At 34.1% G+C, this 16,950-nt stretch overlaps 2 long non-coding RNA genes across 2 annotated transcripts in view; both read left to right on the plus strand.

Annotated features, from left to right (window-relative positions):
• The window catches only part of LOC117794037, a 26,072-nt gene continuing 9,122 nt past the window's right edge, over positions 1-16,950 (plus strand). Inside the window, exon 1 of the long non-coding RNA XR_004618345.1 lies at positions 1-1,269. This is a non-coding gene — a long non-coding RNA (uncharacterized LOC117794037). The remainder of the gene's footprint in view (positions 1,270-16,950) is intronic.
• Positions 1,276-9,003, plus strand: LOC117794038. Its single transcript, XR_004618346.1, has 2 exons — positions 1,276-1,656; positions 8,884-9,003. It is a non-coding gene; the product is annotated as an uncharacterized LOC117794038 (long non-coding RNA).

Here is a 16,950-nt window from a genome sequence, read left to right on the forward strand (position 1 = left end):
TCCCAAGCCGAACGCCAACAACAGCTGCCGTCTCTCCAAGCACGCTCCAAACACACACACACACACACACACACACACAGACACAGACGCAATCAGCGATCAACGATCTACGATAACGAGCAGCTGTTTTGGGCCCGTTGTCAGTTTGTCAGTGTCAGTTATCTGGCCGCATCTCGGGCAACAAAAAAATACGCAAATTTCCATCAACAATCTGCAGCCGACGCGGACGTCGACGTCGCCAGCGCAGCAGCAGCATCAGCAGCAGCAGATCCCACAACTCTTCCTCTGCGAGCAGCGCCCCCGCAAGGCGACAAGTGCAAAAAGTGAAGTGAACTCCAAATATACGAAAGCATCGTTCATCGTTCGTCGCTCTCTCTCTCTCTCTCGCTCCCTCTGTCTGTCGTGTCGTGTCGCGCTCGTGTCGCTCTGCTTCGCGTTCGGCTCTCGCGCCGCTTCAAGTCGCTTTGTAAATTACTTGCAAAGTTAATTTGAGTCTCGGCTTTTAATACCGTTTTAGTGCGTTTTCGAGTTGGTCGTGTTTTTTGTTACCAAAAATCAAAAACTACACAAATTTTTTATAAAATTATAAATTTCATCTACATCCAGTTAACAGTTAACAATTACAAAATTTAATTTAATAAATACAGCACAGCTGTGAAAACACCACTTAAAGGAAATTCAATAACAAACAAAAAACAGACTTTCAAATTCAATTTAATAAAATAAGAAATTTAAAAACACTTTTTTTTTTTTTGGTCGGTTTTTAACAACAAACAGTAAATGACAATTGATTGCTAAAGTTTCGCGTCCTTTGGCAAGTAAAATATTAATTTTTTTATTCTCCATATTGGAAATAAAACGGAAATGTAAGCTACTCGCCCCCGCCAATCCGAGCCTCGCTTCCTGTAAATTAAGAACAGTTTGTTTTTTTTGTTTTTGTTCGCCGAGAGAGAAACTTTTAAAAAAGCAACAATATTACAAAAAAAAGAAAAGAAATTCAACTGCAAGTACAAATAACAGTCAAATAAAAAGGAACAAATACATAAATTTATTTAAAAATATCATAAATAATTTACAACAATAAACAACAGCAGCAACAACAACAACAAAAACCAATCAAGACGGAAGTGTTTTTTACAAAGCGGCGCATCCTGTTTGAGCTTTTCTCACATACAAACATACACACACACACACTAATACACACGCACACGCTGAGACTCGAAACTGGCTGTCTCTCTCGCACCTGCACGTATAAGAGTTGTGATCACGGTAAGTGTTGAAATCTGTAATTTGTTATTGTAATTGTAATTATGTATTTTGGAGCTAAGAAGGATTATTAGCGTTGTATAAGACTCGCGTATAAGAGCGCATATAAGAGTTGCAAAATGCACCAATTTTCGCAAAGAGCCTCTATGCTCAGTATAAGGGTAGACAAGAGTATAAGAGTGAAACCAATGGCGACAAAAACAAAAATAGAAGAAAAATCACAGAAACACACACACACAGACAAACACACACAGACACATAGAAGCAGACGCAGACATTGAGCAAATGAAACCAAACACAATTAACAATAATAAACAAATATTGCATTGTGCAATGTGCACAGTGTGTTTTAGTAACAGAAACCATAAATACCGCGTCTCAGCCAACTAAGTATATTATCAAACAGTTCTAATGAAAACAGAAAACCCAAATGCTCAAACCCCCTACACCCCTTACACCACCAAACCCCCCACCCCAGCGGGTATACGGGATTGTGTGAGTGTGTGTGCAGTGAGCTTAAGAAAAATAAAGTCCAAGAAGTTGCAAAATAAAAAAATAAATAAAGTCATTGCCTAGCCCAACAAAATGCAAATGCAAAAAAAAAAAAAAATAATTCAAACAAAAATAAAATTAATAACAAATATAGAAAAATATTGAAAACGAGAGTATGTAAATAAATATATACACAGAAAGAAAAATCCAGCTTTCCGGAATAAAATCAATTAAATGCGGTGTCATAAGAATGGTTATTCCGGATTATCTTAAGCCAGGCACAAAATACTTGATTTAAGCTCGATATTTTATTTGGCTCACAACAAACAGTTTGATTTTTAGGGTTTTGTAAGAGTTTCTTTAGTTTTGTCTTCTTTGACTTTTTTTTAATGTTTATTCAACAATAAAATCCTATATATACAGGTGTGTTGCAGAAATCTGTAGTTTTTGAAAGAATTGCTTTTGGCAAACAACCATGCGAACATATTTTCGAAATCAAAAAAACTATACTATTGGTCTAAGAAATATTTTAAATATAATTTAAAAATTCATTAAAAATGTATTTTATTCATTTTTATTTACTTAAAAAAATAATTCGAAATCAAAAAAACTAAATTATTGGTCTAAGGAATATTTTAAATATAATTAAAAAATTCATTAAAAATTTATTTTATTCATTTGTATTCAATTAAAAAAATAATTCAATTCAATTCAATAAATTACATTTTGTCAAATCTCTTAACAATTTTTTAGACAAAAAATGGTTGCTTGATTTTATGATTTTGCGCTGTTAAAGATTTGTAGAACTCGCCTGAATTAAATCCTTTTTAATTCATGCTGAAATCAAGAATTTTAAACTTTAATTTTGACTGAGTTTTTTTTTTCTGCGCAATTATGAATTCAGGACAGTTGAAATATGACTCAAGACTCAAGTCGCAATTTCGAGTAATTGTCATCTGAGCAGATGTCGCATTTTGATGCCAATTTTGGCAGTCTAGTGTCGATTTTAAAAAAAGACAATAGGAAGGGGGGAGGTAGGGATTTAATTGTTTTGCAATTAACAAACTGGAGACGGAGACGATCGACTACCGATTGCCGATTACCGATTGCCGATTGCCCATTGCCCAAATGTGGCCATGTGACGTTCAAGCGAATCCAAGTCTGTGTATCTGTATCTTATGGATACGTCCGCTGATTTGTCGTTTGGCATGCGCGCTGCATGAGGTGTCTGGTTATTTAAGCGATCAACGCACATGCGCAGCTTTTCAATGGGTATTCCGCCCCAATGCCCTCCCCTTCACCTAGATAGCAGATACACAACTCGGCTCAAAAATAAAAAAAAAAAAAACTAAAAAACAAAAACATAAAAAACATAAAAAAAACAAACTAAAATCAGCATAGAAAACTTTCACTGATGACGACGCTCCACTTTACCAGTTTTAGTTTTAGTTTCAGTTTCAGTTTCTGTTTTCGATTTGACTTCGAAGATGCGTTTTAAACGCAAAAAATTAACAAAATGTTACAAAAACTAATAACAAAATAAAACTTAAAGTCCAATATAATTTTTGTTGTTTTTTTTTTTTCTTGTTGCTGTGAAGTTGCAAACGGATTTCCGTTAGTGCAAATTATCCACTTCCAAGACAATTTGCATAAATGCTGTAACGATAACAGATCAACTGAAAAAATGCGCCAAGTTCTAATTAAATGTAGTCACAACTGTGAACAGCAGCAACAATTATAAAGTAAAAAAAAAAAAAAAAAATTAATTAGCATTTTTTGGAGAGCGACAAAAAGGTGAGAAAATTATTTCTACTTGAACAGCGACGTCAACGTCGCCAGAGGCAGTGACAGAGGCAGAGGCAGAGGCAGCGTCAAGTCAAGTGCCCACTTGAGTGGAAAATCAATGCACTTCCGCAAAATCGCCAAACAGACAATCAGATACAGATACACAGATACACACACACACACACACACACACAGAGTTGCAGATACTTACAAGCTGCGCGAGATACTTAGACTTGTGTGCGAAGATACAAACAGCAAACATTGTATTTCATTTGTAGTTGTTGCTATTGTTTTTCATAAATAATTATATTTATAGGAACTGTGTGTGTGCATTGCATTAAAATCAGCTAACTAATTCTAACAGTACTCGCATTTAAATAAACATTTCATCATTTGTTGTCTAAGCTGTAACAAATCTGACAAATTAATGAAAATACTCGTACACTGTCTCAGTTTCTGCCTCGAAAATCTGGGAGGTCTTACATAACATCCTATTTGTAAATCTAGTACTATTATTCAATTTGAATATTTTTAATTGATTGTTTTAGTTTTCAAGCTGCTTAATATATTTAAGTGTATTAATAAAATTCTTTTTATTAATTATTTAAATTCCATTATTATTTTGACATTTGTAGTAACTTTTTCAGATATCTAAAATTTAATTTTTTTTTGTTTTTAAACAACCTTTTATGTTTTTTTGGTCAAGAAAATACTATTTTTAAGATTTGAATTGCTTAAATATCTTCACATCTGCAGTAACTTTTCCACATAATTAAAACTTCAATTTTTTTTGCCATTTTTTAATCTATAATTTAATTTAATTTGTCACGTTTTCTCCGACACTCAATTACAATTATTAAAATGTATATTCTTTTCTATTTTGCCATAATTTGTTGGTAAATTATGTGGCATCTGACTATTAAGTTGCTAATTTTAATTGCGTATTTTGCAAATTAACTAATTACTAGTAAACAATAACATTTTTCAATTTTTAACGAATAATTTACGAAAAAAAAAACAACCATCAAGCGTCTTTGACAGAACTCTAAATAAGGCGTAGAAAATAAATAAATTGTTAAATAGGAATTTGCAATTTGCAGTGTTGTGTAACGTCTTGATAAACTATTTTCACGGCTTTTGATTGCAGTTGCAGATAAATGCTGATTGAGATCAAAATCACAAAAGATTTATTCTTTGGCATTTCAAGGTTGACATTTAAATGTTTGCCGGAAATGATCGACTGGCTGATACTCAGTGCATTTAAGCTGACAAATAAGAGTTGTGGTTTTTTTATTATTAAGGATTGCTATAGATTACGTAATTCCTTTAAAAAAGCGCCAAATTTAATTGATTGGAAATGTTTATGCAACTACCTTTTGAAATCTCGTTAAAGATTACAGAGTATAATTAATTTTTAGATTTTTTTTTGGCACTGTTCAGTTTAATTATATAGCTATTTATATAACTGTATGGCATGCATTAACTTATGTATTCATTTTATATTTTTATTATATAAGTTATGCCTGTTTTTTTTTGTTGTTGTATTTTTTTTTGCTGTATTTGCATTCTCTTTGCAGCTTCCTTTTATTTCTTGTTTGTTGTTAAACAAAACAAACACAAATATATATGTATAAACTTTCGCCCTTTTGCTGTAATAATTTTTTATTGTTGCTGTTTTTCTTTTGGCAGTGTTTGTTATTAATTTTATGTGCACATTTTGCGCAATTTCTTGACGACTCCTTTTAACAAATCGTTGACGTGTTGCTGTTGTTGTTGTTGTTGATGTTGTTACAGCAAAATATTGATAATAATTTCAGTGTCTCCCTCTGTCTGTCTGTCTGTCTGTCTGTCTGTCTGTCTGTCTGCCTTTCTGCCAGTCTGATTGTTATGTTTGTTATCGCAGCGATCGTTTACACAATATCACCTACTCCTCTGGCTGCTGATGATGAGCAGTTGACAGATTGACTTTATTACTCATACGCCATGTGCGTCGACGTCGACGTCGACGTCTTGTGCGTCTTTTGGTACGGCAGGTGCCAAACAGGCGCACAAATATTTAGACACGCCCGATAATACAATTTGCAAATAATTTATGTGCACTTGAAATTAACAGGCAGCATCAAAAGCAGCGCTGCAGCAGCGCAGCAGCAGCAGCAGCTGCAGCAACAACAAAATTGGAGCGACCCGGTAGAGTTATTTGTAGTTAGTTGACTCGTTTGTTATCACTTCATTAAAAGTCAAAAGTTGCCGATACATAAACACGCCTTGAAATATTCGAGCAACGTGTGCGTGCAGCAACATCATTATCATTATCATTATCATGATCATCATCATAATGAACAACAGCAACTTTGATTGAATATTAACCATAGACATCTTGCATATCTGAAAAAAGAAATCATATTATAAAGACAGGCCGACAGTTAATTTGCATGTCTCAAATTGATGGCTAATCAGCTTGATAATCACACTAGGGAACAACCACAACATAAATATATGTTTTCGATCTTTAAATCAACCTTTAAACATTTACAATATTTGAATATGAAATTCGGGGAAGCAATTTCAAGTGCAAGTGAAAACCTTGAGATAAGTTGTGATTGTGATTCATTCTGACTGCCCTTTTTTGCTGTCTAGTGTACACTGCACATAGCATGGCTGCAGCAGGGGGTATTCTCCAGCTAAAAACAAGATTGCATAAGCCACAAAAAAAAAATACAATCCCAAAAAAAAAAAACAAAAAAAAACATGCCCAGCAGCCCTGATCGCAAACTTGTTTTCATTTTGTTCGGTTTTGTTCGTCTTTCGTCTTTTGTTTTTTCGTTTTTCTTTGTAAGCGATATAAATATTAAAAGGCAAAAGTTCAAATAAAAGCCGACTGCGACCTTAGAATGGATTTCAAGGCGCAACGGAAAAACTTTTGAACTGCATTGAAAGCTTGGTAAATTTCCATGTGTTGTGATGCTGGAAAATTTTGTTTGGCTTTCACTCCAGACAACAAAGTTAATGATGATGATGATGAAGATGACGATCTTGTTGCTGATGTTCTTGATGATGTTGCTGATAAAGTCGCGGGCCGCATTTACGGCCAAACTTTTATTGTTATTTATAGCCAAATAATTGCCGTTGGCAAAATGATAAGACGTCGACGTTGTAGCCTCATGACTCTAGACTCTAGACTGTCCAACTCAACTGAATCTGGTGGCAACTGCCACGTTGATGGGGCTAGTTAGACATTAAGATCATTTTGCACGGTAACCGAACCCAAACGCAACCCGATAAGATTTTGCATTTCATAACAGCTACAGATACAGATACAGATACAGCTACAGATTGAGATACATGTGAAACTGCCAGATAATTATTCGTGTCTTTCCATGAATATCAACTGTTTATTTATAATACTCATATGTTTATTCGTATTCGTATGCGTATGATAATGTGAATGAATCCTGAGTCATGCTGAGTGATTACTTCAAGTGCCAACAACAACAAAAACAACAAACAACAATTGTCCACAACAATTGGATTGCGTTATTAATTCTATTTTTGTGGCTCGAACATCACGTGGAAATTCAAGTACTTTTCCAAAATACTAGCTTAATTAAATAGGTGTGAAAAGCACAAAAGATGGGAAAGGCCTTCGAACAGCAATAGTAATAATAATAATAATCAATAAATGATACGAATTTTATATTAAGTTCGATTTTGCCATTATTATCAATCAATTTGCACAGCCAACTTCAAGTCGTTGCACAGAAAGGTCAACAATCATGTTGTTATCGATAAAGTTACTGCACGAATTGGACATGTGAAAAATGCAATTATTATCGATTGAGTTGTTTCATGTGCAGCCAACTTCAAGTCGATGCTGGACAGTTTAATAATGCACTTGTTATCGATAATTTTGTTTCCTGTGCAGCCAACTTCAAGTCGATGTTATGTGGCGGCTTTTCATTTATTTATTTATTTATCTATCTTGCAACCTAGTGCTACAAGTTCACGTATAATTACAATTGATTGAAAAATAATAATTAATAACATTTGCTTAACTCTATATATGATTTGATTTTGTGTGCTTAATTCAATTTTATGTTATTTAAAAGATAATCAATCGATTTTAATTTGTTTAATAAGCAATCTCCAGTTGCAGCCAACTTCAAGTTGATCATTGTAGGATCATAAAAATCAGCTTAAAGAGTTTCGCATTGCTCAAATAATTCCCATGGCATACTTTTGAATTAGTCAATATTATTAATACTGCTATTATTATTATTTCTTTATTACTATTATTATTATTTGTGTGCTGTCACAAAACTGACAAACAATCGACAGTCGAATTATGAATTTCGTGTATGAGGCGTGGGCTCAGACAATTGGGCCTTTCCCGGCCATATAACCTGGCAATAGATATGGATGGGAAACGATAGCGGGTTGAGGATTGGGGGTAGAGGTAATCTTGTTGTTGTGTTGCCTCATTAGCATCATTGGATTGACAGCTTTTACAAATGAGACGCCAATGAGAGGACAGAAAAAATAACTTAATATACATGCACACGTAAAAAGCGAAGAAAAAGCCGAAAAAAAAGTAAAAAAGCGTAACTCAATTGAAATTGAAGCTTAAAGCGAATTGTGTGAAGTTGTGGCTGGGCAAACACTTAATGATCAGTAATAATAAACGAGCTAAGAACACGCTTTGTAACATGGCTAAAAAATGTGATTTATTTGCATTGCCAAAACAAAGAAAAAAAAAATAAAATAAAATGAAATAAAAATCGTAAGACGTAAAAAGTCAACTCTAAAAACGGACAAATCCCAGTTAGATATGTAGGTGCGACTCCGACAGTCGACAGGTGGCAATTTTAATGACAAGGCAATTTGCAAGAGCTCTGAGATCATATATTGTACTCAGCCAGGCCATAATCACTTTTCAGCCCGACCAACAGCATAGTACCCACATACATATGTATGTACTTATCAAGCAGACCCGAAAAAAGAATCGTTCTAAGTGCCAACTGGGCAAACAAAAAAAAAAAGACACCAAAAAGCAACACTCATTGAAATTATTTTGCCCAAAAGCCTGCCGAAAGTCAAATGAAGTGTAAACCTTGGCGCTGCTAATCGACGGATGGGCGAAAGAAGAAAAAAAAAAAACAATATGCACAAAATATATAAGAAAAAAAAAACAAGAAATAAATAAAGATAAATACAGAAGAAGAAATAAAACTAAAAACTGGGCTAAGCAAAGAAAACGGAGGCTAAAATAATAATTATAAAACATGGGGCCGCACTTGACGCTGTTTTTTTCCCTCATTTCTCATAAATAATATGCTATATAAGTAATTATTATTCTTACGATTGCTGTTGAAATAAACAGAGATAATAAAAACTAACTAACTAAAAAAAAGTATACGTTAAATCTGCCCGCCAAAAGCGGAAGTTATTATGTGAGATAAAAAAACAAAAACAAAGCTGAACGGCGACACACAGGTAACAACGTAAATAAAACTAACCAAGTAACTAATAAATACAAAAAAAAAAATTATAGAAAAAAAATTTAATAAATTCACAAATCACTAAATCAAAAAAAATTAAATTGAAATTGATTTGAAATTGAAATTGAAACTCAATGCAATGTTTGGTTTTGTTTTGTTTTTATTTATTTATTTTATTTGTTTTTTTTTTTTTAGTTTGTTTGTTTAGAACTTTGTTGAAGTTTTGTTTTATTATTATTAACTGCAGTTGTTGTTGTTGTTGTTGGTGTTGTGGTTGTTGTTGTTGCTGATGTTGCTGCTGTTGCCACTAATTGCATTCTAATCGCCGACGAAGGTCTCGGTCTCGGTCTCGGCCACGATGGCGGTCGTACAAAACAAAAACAACAACAAAATGCACAAAAAACACACAGATAGAGAGACAGTCAGACAGACAGTCATAGATAGATAGACAAATAGATAGATAGATAGAAGTGCAACAAAAACAAAATTCATTCGTTTAGTTTGCGCTGTGGGAAGCAGTTGGCCAAGACGCATCTCAGCAGCAGCATCGGTGACTGACCACAGCAACAGCAACGACAACAGCAACGACAACAGCAACGACAACAGCAACGACAGCAGCAGCAACATTTGCACTTGCACCCGGTGCGTATGTGTGATATTTTCGCCAAGAGGTTTGTGGCATGTGCGAGAACTTCTATATAAATACAATTCTATTTCATTTGATTTGTCTTTTTTGCATCTATTTTTATTCCTTTTGTGCCATTCCTTTTTGCCATTATTGCCAGTTGTTGCTTTTGTCTCTTGTATTTCGTTGATCTTCGCATTGGCCCACCGAGCGTATGCGCAATGAAACAAACAAACAAATTGCACTTGCCCTAGAATATGTTTACAATCTTTCATGTTGTCTCTACTCCTCTCCTCCCCTTTCCTCTCCTCTCTCTTCTCAGTCTGGCCAATTGCCAACACACTTACACTATTTATTTGTCGATGTCTTCTTGATAAACAAAATCATTGGGCGACATGCATAATATTTATTATTATTATTATGCTCAAATGTAACTAGAAATTTATGCACAAGCAATTTCACAACCGAAAGTGTAGTAAATTTAAAGATTTCATTAACTAGTCAAGCTATTAATTACTAACTTTAATTAGTATTTGTCTACTTGAATTTAACTTGAAATTGATTCAAGTTTGCAGCTTTAACAAATTAAAGAGTTGATTGAACTTTGCAGTAATTGCAACAATAATAATAATTATACGAACAAGAATAGCAATTAGTTAATAACAATTGTCACTCTTTATTTTTTTGTCAATTGAATTTGACTAAAACAAAACCATAAATAATTTGTGACATTCGATAATTGTTATGGCTGTTGCTGTTGTTTAATTATTAACATTAATTTGCAGTTGTTTTGGCATCTAGTTATGTAGTTAATTATTAGGCTTTTGGCCCATTGGCTGCAAATGCGACAATTTGCGCAATAAATAGATTTTGGCCAATGGCCATCGCTTGGCTAAGTGAACAAGCTACGTTTTGAGGGACGTTAAACGAGAGTAGAGGGTGGCACGAGGGGCTGACTGCCAAACAAAAAAAAAAACTCTAATAATAGTTAATCTACACAGATCGTCATTGAAAACCTTTTTTATTTTTTTTTCAATTTTTCAATTTTTTTTTTCTGAGATTCATTCGTGGGAGTATTGTGAATTGCCAGGTGGGGAGAAAGTGTAGATGCGGGGATCTGGGCAGCAGGGGAGAGGTAGAGTTGGCGGCACTTTGGATGTGAGCCATTTGCATTGTGCTAGGTAAATTGAAAAGAGGAAAAACACAAAAAAAAATAAAAAATACAGAAAACACACATATAAATTCAGTAGCGAAAATCACAGAAAATTAACACGCAACTGTGCACACAATAATCGTATTAATAACAATGATTTTTTTTATTATTTCATATTATTATTATTTATTTATATTTATCACACACATGTGTAACTACATAATATTAACTTATATATAGTATGCTATTTTTTGTGTGTTTATTTTCCATTTTTTTTTTTTATGGCATGCAAACAGCTCAGCTTTTCCAGCCAGTGCTGCCAATTTCCGTCCTCGTTCTTTTTGCCTCGCAGCGAATTGTCGAGTCTCGAGACTCGAGTGCTTCGCGTGACTTTCGAGCCATAAACTAAACTGTGTGTGTGTGTGTGTGTGTGTGTGTGTGCATGTGCCCCATTATAATCCCTGGCCATATATATGGCTATATATATGATAGAGTCGATTGTTGGCATTTTATTGCCATTGCAGAACAGTGAAATCAAATCACAGCTTAATCAAATTTAAATTGATTCACTATAAAGATTATCAAAAGCACCGAAACCAACTGTAAATTGTTCTTATCGACAAACTTCCCAGTTCTCTATCTCTTTCTCTCTCTATTCAACACTCTGATAAGCCCAACTCACATAACTGTAATTATTTATGATAGGTTTTAACTTTCAGCTTTGATTTTTCATTGAAAGTTAGTTGCACAATTTTTTGTTTTATTTGTATTGTATTTCAATACACTTCAAAATTGTAATTTGCTGGAAAAGGTTTACTAAGCTTTAATCTTACAAGATTTTCAGAAGTAATCAGCTTAAAAACTCTTTCTTAGAAATATATTCTCATATATATTTATATTCCTGAAATTTAAAATACTTGCATAAAGAAAATAATATTCTGTTGCGTTGTATGCAATTTATTAATTAAGTTTCGAGTTTTAATTAAATAAATATCACACATTTAAATTGATTCTAATAATTATATAAAAAATGCTGTAACAGATAGCAACTTTGTAAATATCTGAATTGATTATTTTATCAATGAATAAAACCACAATAAGAGCGACTGATCGACTAGAAGCTACCTTATAAATGTTTTCAGCCTCTTAATAAATGTCCATACGTGTATATTATTTTTATTAATATCCTTATAGTCTTTGAGCGCAGACAGATGAGATGATGAGCACTAGGCTCGTCCTATTTATAGTTTTGCCATTTAGTCTGTCAATTTGTAGACAGTTTGTTGAGTTGTTGAGTATTTGGCACAATTACGTATACGTAATGTAGTCGTTTTATTGATTACAATCGGTTATGGAAATGGTTGCTGTCGTTTTAATTAAAAATTCAATACAACAATAATAAAAAATATGCCAGCAAACACCAGAAATCAGCAGCAGCAACAACAACAACAACAGGCAATAGGCTAAGGCAAAAGCAAATTTCAAGTATCGCGCTTAATGAAATGAAATCAGCAGCTAAAAATGTTGGCTAAAAATAGTCAAATACCTGGACGCAAAACCAGTACCCAAGTCCACTTTACACACACTCACAGAGACATAGACAGAGATAGAGATAGAAAGTCTGAGAGAGATAGAGAGAAGAAGGCGCAATACACGTGACTCGCAGAAAAATTGCACAAAGAAAATGACAAAAAAAAAATAAAATAAAAAAAAAGCGGCAAACATGATTCAAAGAGTTTTACGGATTTATTGAAATTGATTTGGGGCCAAAAAGTGTGAAGAGTTAAAAATATATATGCAATAATTTTTTGCAAGTACAGGTGGCAACACTATGAGTGCTTAACAGCTGCTGGTAATGCCCTCTGAATGGGCCGAATTCGTTGCTATTTATAGGTGAGCACTTACAGTTAATGCTCCCTTTAGATGGGGTTCAAGTTCATCAAGTCTCGGGATTGTGAATTGTGAATTGTGAGTGTACGTTGAGTCATTAAGTCTGCTGCTGCACTTCATTAGCTAAGTTGATTAGAGTAATTATTTGATTAACGCCCACTAATCGATAATTACGCTTACACTTAATCCCATTTTCTGTTTAACAAATTGATTTCAAATTCAATATTAATAGTAATCCAATGCTTTATTTCTTAATCAATGGAGAGCTGTCAGGAAGTCTCAAATAGTAAAGTACCAAAACCTCTTCAGATTGTTACCTTATCAATGTTGGCTTCCATGTTATTGTTGGCCTTCATTTGGACAACGTGTGCTCTCGTGTAATGTGATAAGCCGTCTATCAAATCAGCCATTGACTTCTCTAATGACTTATTGGGAGTAGTGCTCAGATTTGCATTTATCAATCAATGAGTTGTAAACTCTGTTTTCTTTGATCTCTACGATTTCAATGTCAATCACAATCGATAACTAGGTCAGATCGCAGCTTTAGGTATTCGAATGAAACCGAAACTATCAATATATGGCAATCATAGCACTCTAGGGTTGTTGCCCTGTTGCCACTTGAGGAGCACATCTTTATCCCACTTCAGATCAATGAACACGTGTCAAGTGAGCTTCCCTTCAACTTATTCACATTTTGCCGTCATATTGACACACAAATGTGCTCAACGAGTAACGAGTGTCGAGTGTACACACCACAGGGTTGCCAACCTATACAAATAATTGCCAAATTGAAACTACTTCATTAAGCCAAAAGTCTTTCACTTGATTTTGTATAGCAACAAATTCATACGTCTCACTCGTTAATGTATAACGATAATGAGTAAGCACAGCAGGGTTGCCAACCTATACAAATAATTGTCTAATTTAAGCCACACTTGAGTCTTTCAAGTGCCGCTTTGTTAATACAAATGTTTGTTAATTGATGTCCTAGTATGATTACCCATTATAACGAGTAACAAGTAACGAGTGAACAGCACAGCGTTGCCAGCCTGTTCAATGAAACAAAAGCGCTTTGATGAGCCGCCATCTTGAGTCTGTTGATTGATCTACTCAAACATTGATTGTTTTCAGCCACTCGCTAATGAGTAACGAGTGGAAGACACAGTAGGATTCACATCTTGTTCATCAGACAACTAAATATTGGCTTCCTCATTAAGTGAGACACTCGAGCTATGAAGTGGCACATTAAGTATACGACCAATTGGTCTAGTCATAGCGACTGAGGTGCAATTAAAACGAAATGGAAACCGAAATCGTGATCGTATCGATAATAAAAATAAAGTAAAAAAAAATAAAATCACAAGCTCAGCACTTGTTACACTCGTATCGTCCGCCTGACTTCCAAATAACTTGGGCCCCAATCATCAGCAGAGTTAATCACAATATTTATGATCTGCGACAAATCACAGCGCATAATCACGCGCTAATAACTTGGGACCGTCCAGTCCCCGATAGGCCCGATAGGCCCGATAAGGTTGTCAGGCCAAGTCAGATGAGCTGATGTTGACACTTTACAGCCAACCAAGCGTTTGGGTAATTTTTTTTTTCTATATATATATATATATATATATATACATTACGTGGTATATGCGAGTATATATAGATATAGATATTTTATTTGTGGATTGTTGAGATTTGTTTATGGGTTCGCAGCGCGTTTGTGTTTATTAATTAGAATTTATGATCGACAATTGCGCTACCGCCCAGTGACAATAAATAGCCATTAGATACTTACGGTCTTCAAGACGCCTGACAATCTTATCTAACTCGCCGAACAGACACATATACACTCTCAAGCACACACACACGCACACACACACACATACACCGGCACACGACATACCGAAGCTGTTTCGAAGAGTTTCCGATTATTCTAGAGTCAAAAGAGCCGCGTCGATGCTTCGACCGTGTATCCGTGTTATCTTCACTTGGTACACTGAAAAAAAAAGACCAACTTCCAACATCAAGAACATTTATCTTATATATAATACAAGAATAAAAATCTTAAATTGTTAAGAAAGTATAAATATGTACTATTTTAATTAAAAACCGCTGCGGCTCGAATCCCACTCATAGCAAATTAAAATAACATTTATAAAATTACCAAGACAGATTAAAAAAAATATATAAAAGTCAATATTAAAAAAAAAAAGAAAGTTGTAAATTTGAAAAGCATTTTTAATTTTTTTTAATTTTTTTTAATTTTTGATTTTAATTTTAAGAACATTTACTCTTAAAATAAGAACTTGGTCTTATTTGAAATGTGCTTAAAACCAAAATGTGTGTTTCTTAATTTAAGAGCTTCATGTTCTCGTCGCATTTTTTAGACCAAAAATCTTAGTTTAGCGATCAAAGTCTGGATTTTCGAACATTTTTTTTATCAGTATACACGGTAGTTTTTTCTTGGATTCTAGATTGGCCAAAAACAAATTGGCAAGCGAAAAGAAATCAGCTCTATTGGCTATTGGCTCATATGCACACTTCCAGTTGACGACTTTAGATAGATAGATAGGTAGATAACCTTGCCTATATACTCGTATATCTTTTGGGCGCGCTCTTGGACCGCTGTCCATTTTTGATTTCGATTTGTGATTACGCCAGCAGCGACAGCGACAGCGGCAGCAACAACTAACTGCAGCAGCAGCGACGCTACTGCGACGCGACTGCGACGCTGGCCACTAATCACTCCAATTAGCTAGAAAGTGTTTTTCGTTTAAAATTCGCACGTTGTCGCCGTTTCTTGGCATTGTATTGTGAGACAGTCAGGCAGTCAGTCAGTCAGCAACTTGGCCACAAAGCTGACCGAAAAAAAAAAGGAACTCGAAAACTCAGCGGCAGGAGTTGTTTTTTATTTTAATTGTGAGTGTTCATTTTGTGTGAGTGTTACTATTCTTCTTCTGCTTCTACATTATCTTCTTCATATGCATGGTGTAAATCAACAGTTATTATAATATACACACGTTGGGCGCCAAATTACAAAACTCAACCCCCAAAATACCCAAAATTAAATCAAATAACGTCAAACGAAATAAAACAACAAAATTTAAGCCGAAATAAAAAAACAAAGCAACAGCGAAAAAAGGAAATAACACAAAAAACAAAAATGTATTTAAAAGAGACCAAAGAAGAAACTAAACAAAGCGCATGACAAATTTGAATGCATGGCAAATACATTGCCAATAAAGGAAAACCCAAACGTAATATTACACCGAAAGTAATATACTCTAACCGACAATAAAATATAAATAAAAAAAATGTGATACGAGTACAACTTGATATATGAGTTCTACACAGTTAGTTGGCAATAGAGGAGTGTATACGATAGTTATACATCAGTTTTGTAACCGCAATAGCTCAAGAGGTGCTTAACTCCATTATCTCCAATGCAAACGGGGTTTTTTTTTACTATGTAGCTGTTGTTGTTGTTTTTTGTTTTTTGTTTTTACATATTTGAAAGGCAGATCGAAGCGATCAACTCACCAGTTGTTGTAAAGGGCAGTCAATGCGACAACAACAATATCTTTAGCTTTTTTCAACGCTTTTGCTTGTTATTTTACAATATTTTGTCGGTTTTTTTTTTGTTTTTTTTTTTTTTTGGTTGTTTTTGTGTTTTATTTGTGGCACATGCCAAAACGTAGCCACTTAAGGCCCACGGATAATGCAGATTATATGCTCGGGTCTATGTGTTGTTTTTTTTTCGATATTTTTCGATCTTTTTATTTCGAATTTCAAATTGGGCAACGACAATACAGCCAACAAAATGTAAACTGGCTCAGCAACAAATTGAAAAGTGTAGCAATAATTTAGCCAATTCGCTTCTCCCACTTTACTTTAAGCTCTCTGCTAGAATAATAATTTAATAGTATAAATAATAATATTAAAGCCGTTATTGTTGTATTGGCAGCGTGTGTGGCGCGTGTCAGACCAAAAGTAAAATATAAAAAAATTAAAATAAAAATAATACTAACAACAACACAAAAATGATGAAAATTGCCAATAATTGTGCCATTTTTGGTTGCGGGTCTCAATTCAATCGTTATTATGCCTAATATATAGATGTTTATATTTCAAGACAAACTGATCGCTAGATATGAATACGTATTTATATAAGAGAAATAAAATACATGATTCTATTGCCGGTTGCAGTTTGTGCAATCGTCACACAAATTCGTTGATTTAGCTTT

This window comes from Drosophila innubila, chromosome X (assembly GCF_004354385.1).
Source record: "Drosophila innubila isolate TH190305 chromosome X, UK_Dinn_1.0, whole genome shotgun sequence".
NCBI lineage: Eukaryota > Metazoa > Arthropoda > Insecta > Diptera > Drosophilidae > Drosophila > Drosophila innubila.